Here is a 12,432-nt window from a genome sequence, read left to right as displayed (position 1 = left end):
GAACTCTAGCACACCAGAATTCATTTTCTGCATTGGCCGGGAATCGGACCCGGGTCTCCCGCGTGGCAGGCGAGAATTCTACCACTGAACCACCAATGCTCAAGGTGACGTGACACCTATGCTCACAGGCAGTGAGGGTAGCCTCCTGGTAAGAGATGGGAGACGAGGAACACATTGATCTTGAGTAAAAACATATTTTCGAGGGTCAAATAATAAGGGGCTGCACAAGGTTGACAAGATTTTTAATGGATTGTTATTGCCCTTGAGTTTACAATTGCAATCAGTACTGTCTATTGGCAGAAGTGACATAACAAAGTTTCAAAGAAACAGAACTCTAGCACACCAGAATTCATTTTCTGCATTGGCCGGGAATCGGACCCGGGTCTCCCGCGTGGCAGGCGAGAATTCTACCACTGAACCACCAATGCTCAAGGTGACGTGACACCTATGCTCACAGGGAGTGAGGGTATGCCTCCTGGTAAGAGATGGGAGACGAGGAACACATTGATCTTGAGTAAAAACACATTTTCGAGGGGCACATAACAAGGGGCTGCACAAGGTTGACAAGATTTTTAATGGATTGTTATTGCCCTTGAGTTTACAATTGCAATCAGTACTGTCTATTGGCAGAAGTGACATAACAAAGTTTCAAAGAAACAGAACTCTAGCACACCAGAATTCATTTTCTGCATTGGCCGGGAATCTGACCCGGGTCTCCCGCTTGGGAAGCGAGAATTCTACCACTGAACCACCAATGCTCTAGGTGACGTGACACCTATGCTCACAGGGAGTCAGGGTATGCTTCCTGGTAAGAGATGGGAGACGAGGAACACTTATTGATCTGGTGTAAAAACACATTTTCGAGGGGCACATAACAAGGGGCTGCACAAGGTTGACAAGATTTTTAATGGATTGTTAATGCCCTTGAGTTTACAATTGCAATCAGTACTGTCTATTGGCAGAAGTGACATAACAAAGTTTCAAAGAAACAGAACTCTAGCACACCAGAATTCATTTTCTGCATTGGCCGGGAATCGGACCCGGGTCTCCCGCTTGGGAAGCGAGAATTCTACCACTGAACCACCAATGCTCTAGGTGATGTGGCACCTATGCTCAAAGGGAGTCAGGGTATGCTTCCTGGTAAGAGATGGGAGACGAGGAACACTTATTGATCTGGTGTAAAAACACATTTTCGAGGGGCACATAATATGGGGCTGCACAAGGTTGACAAGATTTTTAATGGATTGTTATTGCCCTTGAGTTTACAATTGCAATCAGTACTGTCTATTGGCAGAAGTGACATAACAAAGTTTCAAAGAAACAGAACTCTAGCACACCAGAATTCATTTTCTGCATTGGCCGGGAATCGGACCCGGGTCTCCCGCGTGGCAGGCGAGAATTCTACCACTGAACCACCAATGCTCAAGGTGACGTGACACCTATGCTCACAGGCAGTGAGGGTATGCCTCCTGGTAAGAGATGGGAGACGAGGAACACATGGATCTTGAGTAAAAACATATTTTCGAGGGTCACATAATAAGGGGCTGCACAAGGTTGACAAGATTTTTAATGGATTGTTATTGCCCTTGAGTTTACAATTGCAATCAGTACTGTCTATTGGCAGAAGTGACATAACAAAGTTTCAAAGAAACAGAACTCTAGCACACCAGAATTCATTTTCTGCATTGGCCGGGAATCTGACCCCGGTCTCCCGCTTGGGAAGCGAGAATTCTACCACTGAACCACCAATGCTCTAGGTGACGTGACACCTATGCTCACAGGGAGTCAGGGTATGCTTCCTGGTAAGAGATGGGAGACGAGGAACACTTATTGATCTGGTGTAAAAACACATTTTCGAGGGGCACATAACAAGGGGCTGCACAAGGTTGACAAGATTTTTAATGGATTGTTAATGCCCTTGAGTTTACAATTGCAATCAGTACTGTCTATTGGCAGAAGTGACATAACAAAGTTTCAAAGAAACAGAACTCTAGCACACCAGAATTCATTTTCTGCATTGGCCGGGAATCGGACCCGGGTCTCCCGCTTGGGAAGCGAGAATTCTACCACTGAACCACCAATGCTCTAGGTGATGTGGCACCTATGCTCAAAGGGAGTCAGGGTATGCTTCCTGGTAAGAGATGGGAGACGAGGAACACTTATTGATCTGGTGTAAAAACACATTTTCGAGGGGCACATAATATGGGGCTGCACAAGGTTGACAAGATTTTTAATGGATTGTTATTGCCCTTGAGTTTACAATTGCAATCAGTACTGTCTATTGGCAGAAGTGACATAACAAAGTTTCAAAGAAACAGAACTCTAGCACACCAGAATTCATTTTCTGCATTGGCCGGGAATCGGACCCGGGTCTCCCGCGTGGCAGGCGAGAATTCTACCACTGAACCACCAATGCTCAAGGTGACGTGACACCTATGCTCACAGGCAGTGAGGGTATGCCTCCTGGTAAGAGATGGGAGACGAGGAACACATGGATCTTGAGTAAAAACATATTTTCGAGGGTCACATAATAAGGGGCTGCACAAGGTTGACAAGATTTTTAATGGATTGTTATTGCCCTTGAGTTTACAATTGCAATCAGTACTGTCTATTGGCAGAAGTGACATAACAAAGTTTCAAAGAAACAGAACTCTAGCACACCAGAATTCATTTTCTGCATTGGCCGGGAATCTGACCTGGGTCTCCCGCTTGGGAAGCGAGAATTCTACCACTGAACCACCAATGCTCTAGGTGACGTGACACCTATGCTCACAGGGAGTCAGGGTATGCTTCCTGGTAAGAGATGGGAGACGAGGAACACTTATTGATCTGGTGTAAAAACACATTTTCGAGGGGCACATAACAAGGGGCTGCACAAGGTTGACAAGATTTTTAATGGATTGTTAATGCCCTTGAGTTTACAATTGCAATCAGTACTGTCTATTGGCAGAAGTGACATAACAAAGTTTCAAAGAAACAGAACTCTAGCACACCAGAATTCATTTTCTGCATTGGCCGGGAATCGGACCCGGGTCTCCCGCTTGGGAAGCGAGAATTCTACCACTGAACCACCAATGCTCTAGGTGATGTGGCACCTATGCTCAAAGGGAGTCAGGGTATGCTTCCTGGTAAGAGATGGGAGACGAGGAACACTTATTGATCTGGTGTAAAAACACATTTTCGAGGGGCACATAATATGGGGCTGCACAAGGTTGACAAGATTTTTAATGGATTGTTATTGCCCTTGAGTTTACAATTGCAATCAGTACTGTCTATTGGCAGAAGTGACATAACAAAGTTTCAAAGAAACAGAACTCTAGCACACCAGAATTCATTTTCTGCATTGGCCGGGAATCGGACCCGGGTCTCCCGCGTGGCAGGCGAGAATTCTACCACTGAACCACCAATGCTCAAGGTGACGTGACACCTATGCTCACAGGCAGTGAGGGTATGCCTCCTGGTAAGAGATGGGAGACGAGGAACACATGGATCTTGAGTAAAAACATATTTTCGAGGGTCACATAATAAGGGGCTGCACAAGGTTGACAAGATTTTTAATGGATTGTTATTGCCCTTGAGTTTACAATTGCAATCAGTACTGTCTATTGGCAGAAGTGACATAACAAAGTTTCAAAGAAACAGAACTCTAGCACACCAGAATTCATTTTCTGCATTGGCCGGGAATCGGACCCCGGTCTCCCGCGTGGGAAGCGAGAATTCTACCACTGAACCACCAATGCTCTAGGTGATGTGACACCTATGCTCAAAGGGAGTCAGGGTATGCTTCCTGGTAAGAGATGGGAGACGAGGAACACTTATTGATCTGGTGTAAAAACACATTTTCGAGGGGCACATAATATGGGGCTGCACAAGGTTGACAAGATTTTTAATGGATTGTTATTGCCCTTGAGTTTACAATTGCAATCAGTACTGTCTATTGGCAGAAGTGACATAACAAAGTTTCAAAGAAACAGAACTCTAGCACAACAGAATTCATTTTCTGCATTGGCCGGGAATCGGACCCGGGTCTCCCGCGTGGCAGGCGAGAATTCTACCACTGAACCACCAATGCTCAAGGTGGCGTGACACCTATGCTCACAGGGAGTGAGGGTATGCCTCCTGGTAAGATTTTTAATGGATTGTTATTGCCCTTGAGTTTACAATTGCAATCAGTACTGTCTATTGGCAGAAGTGACATAACAAAGTTTCAAAGAAACAGAACTCTAGCACACCAGAATTCATTTTCTGCATTGGCCGGGATTCAGACCCGGGTCTCCCGCGTGGCAGGCGAGAATTCTACCACTGAACCACCAATGCTCAAGGTGACGTAACACCTATGCTCACAGGCAGTGAGGGTATGCCTCCTGGTAAGAGATGGGAGACGAGGAACACATTGATCTTGAGTAAAAACACATTTTCGAGGGGCACATAACAAGGGGCTGCACAAGGTTGACAAGATTTTTAATGGATTGTTAATGCCCTTGAGTTTACAATTGTAATCAGTACTGTCTATTGGCAGAAGTGACATAACAAAGTTTCAAAGAAACAGAACTCTAGCACACCAGAATTCATTTTCTGCATTGGCCGGGAATCGGACCCGGGTCTCCCGCTTGGGAAGCGAGAATTCTACCACTGAACCACCAATGCTCTAGGTGATGTGACACCTATGCTCAAAGGGAGTCAGGGTATGCTTCCTGGTAAGAGATGGGAGACGAGGAACACTTATTGATCTGGTGTAAAAACACATTTTCGAGGGGCACATAATATGGGGCTGCACAAGGTTGACAAGATTTTTAATGGATTGTTATTGCCCTTGAGTTTACAATTGCAATCAGTACTGTCTATTGGAAGAAGTGACATAACAAAGTTTCAAAGAAACAGAACTCTAGCACCCCAGAATTCATTTTCTGCATTGGCCGGGAATCGGACCCGGGTCTCCCGCGTGGCAGGCGAGAATTCTACCACTGAACCACCAATGCTCAAGGTGACGTGACACCTATCTTCACAGGGAGTGAGGGTATGCCTCCTGGTAAGATTTTTAATGGATTGTTATTGCCCTTGAGTTTACAATTGCAATCAGTACTGTCTATTGGCAGAAGTGACATAACAAAGTTTCAAAGAAACAGAACTCTAGCACACCAGAATTAATTTTCTGCATTGGCTGGGAATCGGACCCGGGTCTCCCGCGTGGGAAGCGAGAATTCTACCACTGAACCACCAATGCTCTGGGTGATGTGACACCTATGCTCAAAGGGAGTCAGGGTATGCTTCCTGGTAAGAGATGGGAGACGAGGAACACTTATTGATCTGGTGTAAAAACACATTTTCGAGGGGCACATAATAAGGGGCTGCACAAGGTTGACAAGATTTTTAATGGATTGTTATTGCCCTTGAGTTTACAATTGCAATCAGTACTGTCTATTGGCAGAAGTGACATAACAAAGTTTCAAAGAAACAGAACTCTAGCATACCAGAATTCATTTTCTGCATTGGCCGGGAATCTGACCCGGGTCTCCCGCTTGGGAAGCGAGAATTCTACCACTGAACCACCAATGCTCTAGGTGACGTGACACCTATGCTCACAGGGAGTCAGGGTATGCTTCCTGGTAAGAGATGGGAGACGAGGAACACTTATTGATCTGGTGTAAAAACACATTTTCGAGGGGCACATAACAAGGGGCTGCACAAGGTTGACAAGATTTTTAATGGATTGTTAATGCCCTTGAGTTTACAATTGCAATCAGTACTGTCTATTGGCAGAAGTGACATAACAAAGTTTCAAAGAAACAGAACTCTAGCACACCAGAATTCATTTTCTGCATTGGCCGGGAATCGGACCCGGGTCTCCCGCTTGGGAAGCGAGAATTCTACCACTGAACCACCAATGCTCTAGGTGATGTGGCACCTATGCTCAAAGGGAGTCAGGGTATGCTTCCTGGTAAGAGATGGGAGACGAGGAACACTTATTGATCTGGTGTAAAAACACATTTTCGAGGGGCACATAATATGGGGCTGCACAAGGTTGACAAGATTTTTAATGGATTGTTATTGCCCTTGAGTTTACAATTGCAATCAGTACTGTCTATTGGCAGAAGTGACATAACAAAGTTTCAAAGAAACAGAACTCTAGCACCCCAGAATTCATTTTCTGCATTGGCCGGGAATCGGACCCGGGTCTCCCGCGTGGCAGGCGAGAATTCTACCACTGAACCACCAATGCTCAAGGTGACGTGACACCTATCTTCACAGGGAGTGAGGGTATGCCTCCTGGTAAGATTTTTAATGGATTGTTATTGCCCTTGAGTTTACAATTGCAATCAGTACTGTCTATTGGCAGAAGTGACATAACAAAGTTTCAAAGAAACAGAACTCTAGCACACCAGAATTCATCTTCTGCATTGGCCGGGAATCGGACCCGGGTCTCCCGCATGGCAGGCGAGAATTCTACCACTGAACCACCAATGCTCAAGGTGATGTGACACCTATGCTCACAGGGAGTGAGGGTATGCCTCCTGGTAAGATTTTTAATGGATTGTTATTGCCCTTGAGTTTACAATTGCAATCAGTACTGTCTATTGGCAGAAGTGACATAACAAAGTTTCAAAGAAACAGAACTCTAGCACACCAGAATTCATTTTCTGCATTGGCCGGGAATCAGACCCGGGTCTCCCGCGTGGCAGGCGAGAATTCTACCACTGAACCACCAATGCTCAAGGTGACGTAACACCTATGCTCACAGGCAGTGAGGGTATGCCTCCTGGTAAGAGATGGGAGACGAGGAACACATTGATCTTGAGTAAAAACACATTTTCGAGGGGCACATAACAAGGGGCTGCACAAGGTTGACAAGATTTTTAATGGATTGTTAATGCCCTTGAGTTTACAATTGTAATCAGTACTGTCTATTGGCAGAAGTGACATAACAAAGTTTCAAAGAAACAGAACTCTAGCACACCAGAATTCATTTTCTGCATTGGCCGGGAATCGGACCCGGGTCTCCCGCTTGGGAAGCGAGAATTCTACCACTGAACCACCAATGCTCTAGGTGATGTGACACCTATGCTCAAAGGGAGTCAGGGTATGCTTCCTGGTAAGAGATGGGAGACGAGGAACACTTATTGATCTGGTGTAAAAACACATTTTCGAGGGGCACATAATATGGGGCTGCACAAGGTTGACAAGATTTTTAATGGATTGTTATTGCCCTTGAGTTTACAATTGCAATCAGTACTGTCTATTGGCAGAAGTGACATAACAAAGTTTCAAAGAAACAGAACTCTAGCACCCCAGAATTCATTTTCTGCATTGGCCGGGAATCGGACCCGGGTCTCCCGCGTGGCAGGCGAGAATTCTACCACTGAACCACCAATGCTCAAGGTGACGTGACACCTATCTTCACAGGGAGTGAGGGTATGCCTCCTGGTAAGATTTTTAATGGATTGTTATTGCCCTTGAGTTTACAATTGCAATCAGTACTGTCTATTGGCAGAAGTGACATAACAAAGTTTCAAAGAAACAGAACTCTAGCACACCAGAATTCATTTTCTGCATTGGCCGGGAATCGGACCCGGGTCTCCCGCGTGGCAGGCGAGAATTCTACCACTGAACCACCAATGCTCAAGGTAACGTGACACCTATGCTCACAGGCAGTGAGGGTATGCCTCCTGGTAAGAGATGGGAGACGAGGAACACATTGATCTTGAGTAAAAACACATTTTCGAGGGGCACATAATAAGAGGCTGCACAAGGTTGACAAGATTTTTAATGGATTGTTATTGCCCTTGAGTTTACAATTGCAATCAGTACTGTCTATTGGCAGAAGTGACATAACAAAGTTTCAAAGAAACAGAACTCTAGCACACCAGAATTCATTTTCTGCATTGGCCGGGAATCGGACCCGGGTCTCCCGCTTGGGAAGCGAGAATTCTACCACTGAACCACCAATGCTCTAGGTGATGTGACACCTATGCTCAAAGGGAGTCAGGGTATGCTTCCTGGTAAGAGCTGGGAGACGAGGAACACTTATTGATCTGGTGTAAAAACACATTTTCGAGGGGCACATAATATGGGGCTGCACAAGGTTGACAAGATTTTTAATGGATTGTTATTGCCCTTGAGTTTACAATTGCAATCAGTACTGTCTATTGGCAGAAGTGACATAACAAAGTTTCAATGAAACAGAACTCTAGCATACCAGAATTCATTTTCTGCATTGGCCGGGAATCTGACCCGGGTCTCCCGCTTGGGAAGCGAGAATTCTACCACTGAACCACCAATGCTCAAGGTGACGTGACACCTATCTTCACAGGGAGTGAGGGTATGCCTCCTGGTAAGATTTTTAATGGATTGTTATTGCCCTTGAGTTTACAATTGCAATCAGTACTGTCTATTGGCAGAAGTGACATAACAAAGTTTCAAAGAAACAGAACTCTAGCACCCCAGAATTCATTTTCTGCATTGGCCGGGAATCTGACCCGGGTCTCCCGCGTGGCAGGCGAGAAATCTACCACTGAACCACCAATGCTCAAGGTGACGTGACACCTATCTTCACAGGGAGTGAGGGTATGCCTCCTGGTAAGATTTTTAATGGATTGTTATTGCCCTTGAGTTTACAATTGCAATCAGTACTGTCTATTGGCAGAAGTGACATAACAAAGTTTCAAAGAAACAGAACTCTAGCACACCAGAATTCATTTTCTGCATTGGCCGGGAATCGGACCCGGGTCTCCCGCGTGGCAGGCGAGAATTCTACCACTGAACCACCAATGCTCAAGGTAACGTGACACCTATGCTCACAGGCAGTGAGGGTATGCCTCCTGGTAAGAGATGGGAGACGAGGAACACATTGATCTTGAGTAAAAACACATTTTCGAGGGGCACATAATAAGAGGCTGCACAAGGTTGACAAGATTTTTAATGGATTGTTATTGCCCTTGAGTTTACAATTGCAATCAGTACTGTCTATTGGCAGAAGTGACATAACAAAGTTTCAAAGAAACAGAACTCTAGCATACCAGAATTCATTTTCTGCATTGGCCGGGAATCTGACCCGGGTCTCCCGCTTGGGAAGCGAGAATTCTACCACTGAACCACCAATGCTCTAGGTGACGTGACACCTATGCTCACAGGGAGTCAGGGTATGCTTCCTGGTAAGAGATGGGAGACGAGGAACACTTATTGATCTGGTGTAAAAACACATTTTCGAGGGGCACATAACAAGGGGCTGCACAAGGTTGACAAGATTTTTAATGGATTGTTAATGCCCTTGAGTTTACAATTGCAATCAGTACTGTCTATTGGCAGAAGTGACATAACAAAGTTTCAAAGAAACAGAACTCTAGCACACCAGAATTCATTTTCTGCATTGGCCGGGAATCGGACCCGGGTCTCCCGCTTGGGAAGCGAGAATTCTACCACTGAACCACCAATGCTCTAGGTGATGTGGCACCTATGCTCAAAGGGAGTCAGGGTATGCTTCCTGGTAAGAGATGGGAGACGAGGAACACTTATTGATCTGGTGTAAAAACACATTTTCGAGGGGCACATAATATGGGGCTGCACAAGGTTGACAAGATTTTTAATGGATTGTTATTGCCCTTGAGTTTACAATTGCAATCAGTACTGTCTATTGGCAGAAGTGACATAACAAAGTTTCAAAGAAACAGAACTCTAGCACACCAGAATTCATTTTCTGCATTGGCCGGGAATCGGACCCGGGTCTCCCGCGTGGCAGGCGAGAATTCTACCACTGAACCACCAATGCTCAAGGTGACGTGACACCTATGCTCACAGGCAGTGAGGGTATGCCTCCTGGTAAGAGATGGGAGACGAGGAACACATGGATCTTGAGTAAAAACATATTTTCGAGGGTCACATAATAAGGGGCTGCACAAGGTTGACAAGATTTTTAATGGATTGTTATTGCCCTTGAGTTTACAATTGCAATCAGTACTGTCTATTGGCAGAAGTGACATAACAAAGTTTCAAAGAAACAGAACTCTAGCACACCAGAATTCATTTTCTGCATTGGCCGGGAATCTGACCTGGGTCTCCCGCTTGGGAAGCGAGAATTCTACCACTGAACCACCAATGCTCTAGGTGACGTGACACCTATGCTCACAGGGAGTCAGGGTATGCTTCCTGGTAAGAGATGGGAGACGAGGAACACTTATTGATCTGGTGTAAAAACACATTTTCGAGGGGCACATAACAAGGGGCTGCACAAGGTTGACAAGATTTTTAATGGATTGTTAATGCCCTTGAGTTTACAATTGCAATCAGTACTGTCTATTGGCAGAAGTGACATAACAAAGTTTCAAAGAAACAGAACTCTAGCACACCAGAATTCATTTTCTGCATTGGCCGGGAATCGGACCCGGGTCTCCCGCTTGGGAAGCGAGAATTCTACCACTGAACCACCAATGCTCTAGGTGATGTGGCACCTATGCTCAAAGGGAGTCAGGGTATGCTTCCTGGTAAGAGATGGGAGACGAGGAACACTTATTGATCTGGTGTAAAAACACATTTTCGAGGGGCACATAATATGGGGCTGCACAAGGTTGACAAGATTTTTAATGGATTGTTATTGCCCTTGAGTTTACAATTGCAATCAGTACTGTCTATTGGCAGAAGTGACATAACAAAGTTTCAAAGAAACAGAACTCTAGCACACCAGAATTCATTTTCTGCATTGGCCGGGAATCGGACCCGGGTCTCCCGCGTGGCAGGCGAGAATTCTACCACTGAACCACCAATGCTCAAGGTGACGTGACACCTATGCTCACAGGCAGTGAGGGTATGCCTCCTGGTAAGAGATGGGAGACGAGGAACACATGGATCTTGAGTAAAAACATATTTTCGAGGGTCACATAATAAGGGGCTGCACAAGGTTGACAAGATTTTTAATGGATTGTTATTGCCCTTGAGTTTACAATTGCAATCAGTACTGTCTATTGGCAGAAGTGACATAACAAAGTTTCAAAGAAACAGAACTCTAGCACACCAGAATTCATTTTCTGCATTGGCCGGGAATCGGACCCGGGTCTCCCGCGTGGCAGGCGAGAATTCTACCACTGAACCACCAATGCTCAAGGTGACGTGACACCTATGCTCACAGGCAGTGAGGGTATGCCTCCTGGTAAGAGATGGGAGACGAGGAACACATGGATCTTGAGTAAAAACATATTTTCGAGGGTCACATAATAAGGGGCTGCACAAGGTTGACAAGATTTTTAATGGATTGTTATTGCCCTTGAGTTTACAATTGCAATCAGTACTGTCTATTGGCAGAAGTGACATAACAAAGTTTCAAAGAAACAGAACTCTAGCACACCAGAATTCATTTTCTGCATTGGCCGGGAATCTGACCTGGGTCTCCCGCTTGGGAAGCGAGAATTCTACCACTGAACCACCAATGCTCTAGGTGACGTGACACCTATGCTCACAGGGAGTCAGGGTATGCTTCCTGGTAAGAGATGGGAGACGAGGAACACTTATTGATCTGGTGTAAAAACACATTTTCGAGGGGCACATAACAAGGGGCTGCACAAGGTTGACAAGATTTTTAATGGATTGTTAATGCCCTTGAGTTTACAATTGCAATCAGTACTGTCTATTGGCAGAAGTGACATAACAAAGTTTCAAAGAAACAGAACTCTAGCACACCAGAATTCATTTTCTGCATTGGCCGGGAATCGGACCCGGGTCTCCCGCTTGGGAAGCGAGAATTCTACCACTGAACCACCAATGCTCTAGGTGATGTGGCACCTATGCTCAAAGGGAGTCAGGGTATGCTTCCTGGTAAGAGATGGGAGACGAGGAACACTTATTGATCTGGTGTAAAAACACATTTTCGAGGGGCACATAATATGGGGCTGCACAAGGTTGACAAGATTTTTAATGGATTGTTATTGCCCTTGAGTTTACAATTGCAATCAGTACTGTCTATTGGCAGAAGTGACATAACAAAGTTTCAAAGAAACAGAACTCTAGCACACCAGAATTCATTTTCTGCATTGGCCGGGAATCGGACCCGGGTCTCCCGCGTGGCAGGCGAGAATTCTACCACTGAACCACCAATGCTCAAGGTGACGTGACACCTATGCTCACAGGCAGTGAGGGTATGCCTCCTGGTAAGAGATGGGAGACGAGGAACACATGGATCTTGAGTAAAAACATATTTTCGAGGGTCACATAATAAGGGGCTGCACAAGGTTGACAAGATTTTTAATGGATTGTTATTGCCCTTGAGTTTACAATTGCAATCAGTACTGTCTATTGGCAGAAGTGACATAACAAAGTTTCAAAGAAACAGAACTCTAGCACACCAGAATTAATTTTCTGCATTGGCCGGGAATCGGACCCCGGTCTCCCGCGTGGGAAGCGAGAATTCTACCACTGAACCACCAATGCTCTAGGTGATGTGACACCTAT

General features: G+C 45.4%; 40 non-coding genes across 40 annotated transcripts; all 40 read right to left on the bottom strand.

The window, feature by feature from the left end:
- Positions 1–28: 28 nt before the first annotated feature.
- Positions 29–99, bottom strand: trnag-gcc (transfer RNA glycine (anticodon GCC)). The gene has a single exon. It is a non-coding gene; the product is annotated as a tRNA-Gly (tRNA).
- A 258-nt stretch (positions 100–357) lies between these two features.
- Positions 358–428, bottom strand: trnag-gcc (transfer RNA glycine (anticodon GCC)). The gene has a single exon. It is a non-coding gene; the product is annotated as a tRNA-Gly (tRNA).
- A 259-nt stretch (positions 429–687) lies between these two features.
- trnag-ccc (transfer RNA glycine (anticodon CCC)) lies at positions 688–758 on the bottom strand. Its single transcript has one exon. It is a non-coding gene; the product is annotated as a tRNA-Gly (tRNA).
- Positions 759–1,019: 261 nt separating this feature from the next.
- On the bottom strand, positions 1,020–1,090 carry trnag-ccc (transfer RNA glycine (anticodon CCC)). The gene has a single exon. It is a non-coding gene; the product is annotated as a tRNA-Gly (tRNA).
- Positions 1,091–1,351: 261 nt separating this feature from the next.
- On the bottom strand, positions 1,352–1,422 carry trnag-gcc (transfer RNA glycine (anticodon GCC)). The gene has a single exon. It is a non-coding gene; the product is annotated as a tRNA-Gly (tRNA).
- Positions 1,423–1,681: 259 nt separating this feature from the next.
- On the bottom strand, positions 1,682–1,752 carry trnag-ccc (transfer RNA glycine (anticodon CCC)). Its single transcript has one exon. It is a non-coding gene; the product is annotated as a tRNA-Gly (tRNA).
- A 261-nt stretch (positions 1,753–2,013) lies between these two features.
- trnag-ccc (transfer RNA glycine (anticodon CCC)) lies at positions 2,014–2,084 on the bottom strand. The gene has a single exon. It is a non-coding gene; the product is annotated as a tRNA-Gly (tRNA).
- Positions 2,085–2,345: 261 nt separating this feature from the next.
- Positions 2,346–2,416, bottom strand: trnag-gcc (transfer RNA glycine (anticodon GCC)). The gene has a single exon. It is a non-coding gene; the product is annotated as a tRNA-Gly (tRNA).
- A 259-nt stretch (positions 2,417–2,675) lies between these two features.
- trnag-ccc (transfer RNA glycine (anticodon CCC)) lies at positions 2,676–2,746 on the bottom strand. The gene has a single exon. It is a non-coding gene; the product is annotated as a tRNA-Gly (tRNA).
- Positions 2,747–3,007: 261 nt separating this feature from the next.
- trnag-ccc (transfer RNA glycine (anticodon CCC)) lies at positions 3,008–3,078 on the bottom strand. Its single transcript has one exon. It is a non-coding gene; the product is annotated as a tRNA-Gly (tRNA).
- Positions 3,079–3,339: 261 nt separating this feature from the next.
- Positions 3,340–3,410, bottom strand: trnag-gcc (transfer RNA glycine (anticodon GCC)). The gene has a single exon. It is a non-coding gene; the product is annotated as a tRNA-Gly (tRNA).
- A 259-nt stretch (positions 3,411–3,669) lies between these two features.
- On the bottom strand, positions 3,670–3,740 carry trnag-ccc (transfer RNA glycine (anticodon CCC)). Its single transcript has one exon. It is a non-coding gene; the product is annotated as a tRNA-Gly (tRNA).
- Positions 3,741–4,001: 261 nt separating this feature from the next.
- trnag-gcc (transfer RNA glycine (anticodon GCC)) lies at positions 4,002–4,072 on the bottom strand. Its single transcript has one exon. It is a non-coding gene; the product is annotated as a tRNA-Gly (tRNA).
- A 174-nt stretch (positions 4,073–4,246) lies between these two features.
- On the bottom strand, positions 4,247–4,317 carry trnag-gcc (transfer RNA glycine (anticodon GCC)). The gene has a single exon. It is a non-coding gene; the product is annotated as a tRNA-Gly (tRNA).
- Positions 4,318–4,576: 259 nt separating this feature from the next.
- trnag-ccc (transfer RNA glycine (anticodon CCC)) lies at positions 4,577–4,647 on the bottom strand. Its single transcript has one exon. It is a non-coding gene; the product is annotated as a tRNA-Gly (tRNA).
- Positions 4,648–4,908: 261 nt separating this feature from the next.
- Positions 4,909–4,979, bottom strand: trnag-gcc (transfer RNA glycine (anticodon GCC)). The gene has a single exon. It is a non-coding gene; the product is annotated as a tRNA-Gly (tRNA).
- A 174-nt stretch (positions 4,980–5,153) lies between these two features.
- trnag-ccc (transfer RNA glycine (anticodon CCC)) lies at positions 5,154–5,224 on the bottom strand. Its single transcript has one exon. It is a non-coding gene; the product is annotated as a tRNA-Gly (tRNA).
- Positions 5,225–5,485: 261 nt separating this feature from the next.
- On the bottom strand, positions 5,486–5,556 carry trnag-ccc (transfer RNA glycine (anticodon CCC)). Its single transcript has one exon. It is a non-coding gene; the product is annotated as a tRNA-Gly (tRNA).
- Positions 5,557–5,817: 261 nt separating this feature from the next.
- trnag-ccc (transfer RNA glycine (anticodon CCC)) lies at positions 5,818–5,888 on the bottom strand. The gene has a single exon. It is a non-coding gene; the product is annotated as a tRNA-Gly (tRNA).
- A 261-nt stretch (positions 5,889–6,149) lies between these two features.
- trnag-gcc (transfer RNA glycine (anticodon GCC)) lies at positions 6,150–6,220 on the bottom strand. The gene has a single exon. It is a non-coding gene; the product is annotated as a tRNA-Gly (tRNA).
- Positions 6,221–6,394: 174 nt separating this feature from the next.
- Positions 6,395–6,465, bottom strand: trnag-gcc (transfer RNA glycine (anticodon GCC)). The gene has a single exon. It is a non-coding gene; the product is annotated as a tRNA-Gly (tRNA).
- A 174-nt stretch (positions 6,466–6,639) lies between these two features.
- trnag-gcc (transfer RNA glycine (anticodon GCC)) lies at positions 6,640–6,710 on the bottom strand. The gene has a single exon. It is a non-coding gene; the product is annotated as a tRNA-Gly (tRNA).
- A 259-nt stretch (positions 6,711–6,969) lies between these two features.
- Positions 6,970–7,040, bottom strand: trnag-ccc (transfer RNA glycine (anticodon CCC)). The gene has a single exon. It is a non-coding gene; the product is annotated as a tRNA-Gly (tRNA).
- Positions 7,041–7,301: 261 nt separating this feature from the next.
- trnag-gcc (transfer RNA glycine (anticodon GCC)) lies at positions 7,302–7,372 on the bottom strand. Its single transcript has one exon. It is a non-coding gene; the product is annotated as a tRNA-Gly (tRNA).
- Positions 7,373–7,546: 174 nt separating this feature from the next.
- Positions 7,547–7,617, bottom strand: trnag-gcc (transfer RNA glycine (anticodon GCC)). The gene has a single exon. It is a non-coding gene; the product is annotated as a tRNA-Gly (tRNA).
- A 259-nt stretch (positions 7,618–7,876) lies between these two features.
- Positions 7,877–7,947, bottom strand: trnag-ccc (transfer RNA glycine (anticodon CCC)). Its single transcript has one exon. It is a non-coding gene; the product is annotated as a tRNA-Gly (tRNA).
- Positions 7,948–8,208: 261 nt separating this feature from the next.
- On the bottom strand, positions 8,209–8,279 carry trnag-ccc (transfer RNA glycine (anticodon CCC)). The gene has a single exon. It is a non-coding gene; the product is annotated as a tRNA-Gly (tRNA).
- Positions 8,280–8,453: 174 nt separating this feature from the next.
- On the bottom strand, positions 8,454–8,524 carry trnag-gcc (transfer RNA glycine (anticodon GCC)). Its single transcript has one exon. It is a non-coding gene; the product is annotated as a tRNA-Gly (tRNA).
- A 174-nt stretch (positions 8,525–8,698) lies between these two features.
- Positions 8,699–8,769, bottom strand: trnag-gcc (transfer RNA glycine (anticodon GCC)). The gene has a single exon. It is a non-coding gene; the product is annotated as a tRNA-Gly (tRNA).
- A 259-nt stretch (positions 8,770–9,028) lies between these two features.
- trnag-ccc (transfer RNA glycine (anticodon CCC)) lies at positions 9,029–9,099 on the bottom strand. The gene has a single exon. It is a non-coding gene; the product is annotated as a tRNA-Gly (tRNA).
- Positions 9,100–9,360: 261 nt separating this feature from the next.
- Positions 9,361–9,431, bottom strand: trnag-ccc (transfer RNA glycine (anticodon CCC)). The gene has a single exon. It is a non-coding gene; the product is annotated as a tRNA-Gly (tRNA).
- Positions 9,432–9,692: 261 nt separating this feature from the next.
- Positions 9,693–9,763, bottom strand: trnag-gcc (transfer RNA glycine (anticodon GCC)). Its single transcript has one exon. It is a non-coding gene; the product is annotated as a tRNA-Gly (tRNA).
- Positions 9,764–10,022: 259 nt separating this feature from the next.
- Positions 10,023–10,093, bottom strand: trnag-ccc (transfer RNA glycine (anticodon CCC)). The gene has a single exon. It is a non-coding gene; the product is annotated as a tRNA-Gly (tRNA).
- Positions 10,094–10,354: 261 nt separating this feature from the next.
- Positions 10,355–10,425, bottom strand: trnag-ccc (transfer RNA glycine (anticodon CCC)). Its single transcript has one exon. It is a non-coding gene; the product is annotated as a tRNA-Gly (tRNA).
- Positions 10,426–10,686: 261 nt separating this feature from the next.
- On the bottom strand, positions 10,687–10,757 carry trnag-gcc (transfer RNA glycine (anticodon GCC)). The gene has a single exon. It is a non-coding gene; the product is annotated as a tRNA-Gly (tRNA).
- A 259-nt stretch (positions 10,758–11,016) lies between these two features.
- On the bottom strand, positions 11,017–11,087 carry trnag-gcc (transfer RNA glycine (anticodon GCC)). Its single transcript has one exon. It is a non-coding gene; the product is annotated as a tRNA-Gly (tRNA).
- A 259-nt stretch (positions 11,088–11,346) lies between these two features.
- trnag-ccc (transfer RNA glycine (anticodon CCC)) lies at positions 11,347–11,417 on the bottom strand. Its single transcript has one exon. It is a non-coding gene; the product is annotated as a tRNA-Gly (tRNA).
- Positions 11,418–11,678: 261 nt separating this feature from the next.
- On the bottom strand, positions 11,679–11,749 carry trnag-ccc (transfer RNA glycine (anticodon CCC)). Its single transcript has one exon. It is a non-coding gene; the product is annotated as a tRNA-Gly (tRNA).
- A 261-nt stretch (positions 11,750–12,010) lies between these two features.
- Positions 12,011–12,081, bottom strand: trnag-gcc (transfer RNA glycine (anticodon GCC)). The gene has a single exon. It is a non-coding gene; the product is annotated as a tRNA-Gly (tRNA).
- A 259-nt stretch (positions 12,082–12,340) lies between these two features.
- trnag-ccc (transfer RNA glycine (anticodon CCC)) lies at positions 12,341–12,411 on the bottom strand. Its single transcript has one exon. It is a non-coding gene; the product is annotated as a tRNA-Gly (tRNA).
- Between the last annotated feature and the right edge of the window lie 21 nt (positions 12,412–12,432).

This window comes from Siphateles boraxobius, unplaced genomic scaffold (genome assembly GCF_051911475.1).
Source record: "Siphateles boraxobius isolate OS27281-9 unplaced genomic scaffold, OSU_SipBor_1 100, whole genome shotgun sequence".
Taxonomy (NCBI): Eukaryota; Metazoa; Chordata; class Actinopteri; order Cypriniformes; family Leuciscidae; genus Siphateles; species Siphateles boraxobius.
Note: the sequence above shows the minus strand (reverse complement) of the source record. Positions and strands in the feature narration are given on the sequence as shown.